Source organism: Pygoscelis adeliae, unplaced genomic scaffold (genome assembly GCF_000699105.1).
Source record: "Pygoscelis adeliae isolate BGI_AS28 unplaced genomic scaffold, ASM69910v1 Scaffold190, whole genome shotgun sequence".
Lineage (NCBI taxonomy): Eukaryota > Metazoa > Chordata > Aves > Sphenisciformes > Spheniscidae > Pygoscelis > Pygoscelis adeliae.
In genome coordinates this window covers 2538661-2542242 of record NW_008823922.1, presented here as the reverse complement: position 1 = coordinate 2542242, position 3582 = coordinate 2538661, and positions in this window count along the sequence as shown.

Genomic DNA, 3582 nt, shown 5'->3' with positions numbered 1-3582 from the left:
TCACAAAGCTCTGCAATGCTGAATCTGCATGCCATGATGGTACACGGCTGCTGCATTACTGGAGTTATTCCAGGTCTTGGTAGCAAGATGTCACTTCTGCTTCAGTAGCTCCTTGGTACTTAAATTGTAAAGTATCTCATTCAGAAGGTCAGAATGGGCATGAAAACATGTTTGTAGAAACTGTGTCTTTTCAGAGTCGGTACGCTCCCAAAGAAATAAGCATATGCATGGAGGCTTTCAGTTGTCCATTAAAATAAAACCAGATGTCAGATACCAGTCCCACTTGCTGGCATCAGCAACAGAGATGGAGCTGAAATTCCAACTAATCAGCAGAAGGTCAATGAAAATACACAAGTAGAATCCAGGTCAGGTTGAAGCCAAGCTACATGTAAATAGGTAGTATTGTCAATTGCTCTACGAAAGTGAGGGTCATGCTTTTTCACATCTGTGGTATTTTTAGTCTTTGTCCACAAAATGTAGAAACCATAAACTCATTTTAACCTCTGGAGCCAGAGACATTGCTCAGTGACTACTGAGAAACCAAGAAGTAGGTATGCCCAAGAAGCCCATACTGAGGAACAGATTAAAAAAAAAAGGCAGCAATTGTAAAAAGGAGACCAACCAGGTCAGTGCTAAAGCATATTGGAAGCATATTCTGTCCTGAGTTGTTAAACTAACCTTAGCAGAAGACTGGCCTAGGTGACCACCCGAGGTAATTTCCAACCTGAATTATGCTATGATAAGCAGTTGTTACTCTTTGTAGTCAATGGGTTTGCATTGAGTTGAAGCTACCCAATGGATAGTTATGGAGACAGCTAGAGATCCCTTAGCTGGAAGCACTCTGGTTAGACAAATTGGTAAATAGTTAGGTGAGGAAAAAATTATTCCCATGCTGTGGTTTGACAGGCAATATGGATGTTGGACAGAGTACCTGAAGACAAGAGCAAAACCGTATGCTGTAAGGTAACAAGAGCTATCAACAAGTATGAGATCATAGCCTCAGCTGGCAGAAATGGGAGTTCAACTCTGGCCGTGAGCTGGGTGCATAGAAATCAGTGGCAAAGCTTCAAGTTTGGACTTGAATTCTTGTGTGCAGAGTCTTAAGGCAGAAGCCGTTTTGATGCAGCCACCCTTCTAATTCTGGGCAGAACCTGTATATCTCAGTAAAAGAGTTCACGTGCGGTTACCTTTTGTATCTTCCTCAAGTATCTGGCAAGATATTTTTGCTTCTTTCAAATGGACTTCTGCTTTCTTTTTTTCTTTGTTACTTGGCACAGTGTGATGCAAAGTTGTTTCTCTTGATTTGTTTGAATGCAATGTCATTTCTAGACTGGACGTTGAGTCTATTAGAAACACAGAACAAGAGGACTCTCATTTTATCTTATATGCCGCTTGAAATTTGCTACTGTAGCTGAAACCAGAGCTGATACAACCATGTGATGCTGAGTAGTACAAAATACAGTAACTCCTCCTCATCAACTTGATTTATACCAAAACTGTGTTGTATTATTTGAGGACTTAAATACTGCTTAAACTTTGTAGTGTTTTTGTATTTAGGATCAATTTCATCCAATTAGCCTGGAGTAATTCTGCCTGTTTCCTGCACTTGTTATAATTGCAACATTTAATTAACTAAGATACGTGTCAAGCTATTGTAAGAATACTCTGCTAAACACAAACACGGATTATCTGATTTATGATCTCAAGTATATAACTTTCCAAGCACCAGTGTCTTAAATGGAAACACAATTACCTTTAGAATTTGTACTTCCAGGAACGCGCCTTTGTCACTAGTTCTAAGTGAAAACTTTTTGATAGAGCACTTACGGTATGTCGGAGACCTGCCACTAGAGCTATGCATATGCATTGTGCATCAGGTCCCAGTCCTTCCTGCAAAGGGTAGGAATATCAGCGGGGTCTGACTCTTTGTTTAACTGTAATTCATGTGGCCATTTGTATCCATGATCACAAGCAAATGTGTAAAGCAAGCAGATCCAACTTTACAGTAACCCAGACAGACACAGACGGATCTATCTTCCTCCAGTGATTAAGGGAAGTGTCAAGTTTGGAGTCAAGTACTGTTTGTTGCTAACAGATTTTGGACTGAATAAACTAAAGGATTTAAACACTAAAAGCCACCAGACCACACCCATACATCTAACTGCAAAAATGCAGATCCTCAAAACTCCCAACCAGCTGCTCCCTATCCATCTACTTGCATACTATCCTGAGTTACATGTTTTTCAACTTCTGAAATTCCCTAGGTAACTAAATAAACTTTAGAGTAAACAGAAAAAAAAATATATCTAAGGTCCAAAGGACTAAACATCTACACCATGTGTAAGCCTGTCTTTATTTACACACTAGGCATCCTGCTGGCACAAATAGCCATAACAGGAAAGGTGCTTTTGTCACCACTTCGTCATTCTGTGTGGACATCAAGGCTTATGCAGCTGTGCACAAATGCAGTAGAGGATATTATACTGCTAGTTTTTAAAAACTGCTCTAGCAACTGTTCCCGTTGAAGGCAAAGGCACAAGGCTGGATACAATTATGCCTGCATGGTTGAAAGAGCCATTTTATTTGTCGCTTTGAGGCTTCAATGCAACCAAGGGGGGCTATGTCTCTTTGGGCCCAGCAGAGGGTAACAGGACAGAAATACATCTTATCCATTTGTAAATAAACATTATGGTTCATATCTAAGAAGGACCAAGCATTTTTGTGTTCATTGTATACAGCGATGCTTTTGAGTATGCTCTTTACAAAGTTCTGCTACTGAGTTACAAAGGCAACATTGGGGAAATACGCAGGAATTGTGCAAATCGTGAGTTCATACAATTCTAAGACCTTACCCTGGTTTTGGGGTTTTTTTTTAAGGCTTTTTATAATCCTGCTTCTTGTGACATGTTGTGAGAAGATAGTAAGGTTTTCAGTGCAAGAAAACAACTTATTGCTGTGATATAAGTGGCACGCTATGGGGAGTCTAATAATAACAAATAAAATAATATTGCCTGTATTACTTCACCTCTCTGTACCTGCTTCTGTAAAATGGTATAACACTATTCATAGTATAAAGTACATAAGATTTAGTTCTCAACTAGTGTTTAGCAAGAGAAAACAAGTTATACTGTATGATAAGAGCCATTGATATATGAAGGATTAATAGTTTGATGCATTATTCCTAAGGACAGACAATGGTGCAGCACAGCCAACCAAGGAAGAGAGGACAGGGTAAGTATCAAAAATTCAGCGTGGGACATTGGAATATTCCGATGCCAGGACTCAGCTCATCTTCACAGACTTCCCAGATTGCACAGGAAACTGGGTCCTACATGGCATACTGTCCTGAACCCTGACCAGAACCCCAACCAGAACGTAACTGAGACTACTGAGATGAAAACCGATGTGGGACATTTATCAAAATTTTCTTGAACCTCAGAAATGTTTTGACTGGGTTAAAAGAATTGGTAAATTTCTCTGATCTGGGTTACCTGCCTCGACAGAAAGTAAACCAAGGTACTAGAGATGACCATAGGTTGTGCTATAACCAGGTTATATTTATTACATTTACACACACAAGGA